Consider the following 1210-nt stretch of genomic DNA (forward strand, 5'->3'; position numbering starts at 1 on the left):
GTGGGTCTTCTTTGTAAAGTGAAATTGATGTTATAAACTGACTTTGATTGATGTGATATGATCAATTATGGATAAATTTATGTTGTATTGGTTGTTTATTGACGAATTCCCCATGAGACCCATGTTTCTCCTTATTTTCCTAATTCTAACCCTAGTTTGTGTTGGATATTGATTGAAGGCTATGAATTAAATGTGATGTTACGTAATTCATGTTTGTATAATGATTCTAACCTAGGTTATGTATAATTTCTATGAAATTAGGGTTGAGTCTTGGGATGAAGCCTTGAAGGCTATGAAGAAAATATGTCAATTGCTTATATTGATGTTTCTTATGCTATTACTTCATGAATTACCTTGTATTATGTATTGGTTATGAATTGTTTGGTAATTGAAGTATGAATGTCCCATGAAGGGAAAGAAGGTATGAAGATTGGTTCTTCTTTGAACTCAAGTATGAAACGTGAATTACTTAGATTGTAATGATGCTATACCTAATGTGTTGTTGTGGTGTTGATGACCTAGTTTCCTCATCCTTAACCCTCTACACCTGAATTAGCTATGAAATATATATGTATGTTATGGTATAATTGCTATATGATTGAAAGGTAGTTCTCATGATTATAGTGTAATGTAAAGTGAAAGGTTTACTCACTTGCTAAGTGTTTCTAAAGTGAAAGGATTGTTACTCACTTATGAACACATATGCGCTATTATGGTAAGATGTCTACATAAGAGTCTAGTAAAGGCTAATGTGAACTTATGTGATGAGTAAAGATGATTACAGAAGGGAATTAGATGCTTAGCACTGAAAGGGCATGTAAATGAGATGGGGGTCTCACGTTTAGTAAGTCCAGCTCCCCACATGGGTTTCCTCACGTTTAGCAAGTCTGGATTACCCACGATATGTGTTGTCTCATGAGATGGAAACCCCACGTTTAGTAAGTTAGGGTTTCTAGAAGCAATATCCTTGACCCTTCACTATGTGCCCACATAGGACTCTAGTGTAGTGGATCCACCTAGATAGCTATGTACGAATGGTTACACCTTAGGCAAGTGTTAACCCTCTCTTTTTGGTGTGGGAGTGGAACACCAGATTCCATGTAGCTCTCATGGTCTATGTCGGTTATTGCAATATTTCCCTAATTTAAAAGTAAATGTAGGCATGAAAGGTGCGAACTCTTACTAAGGCTTTCTTAAGGGTTTCTACATA

This window comes from Solanum tuberosum, unplaced genomic scaffold (assembly GCF_000226075.1).
Source record: "Solanum tuberosum cultivar DM 1-3 516 R44 unplaced genomic scaffold, SolTub_3.0 scf00080, whole genome shotgun sequence".
In the NCBI taxonomy this organism is placed as follows: domain Eukaryota; kingdom Viridiplantae; phylum Streptophyta; class Magnoliopsida; order Solanales; family Solanaceae; genus Solanum; species Solanum tuberosum.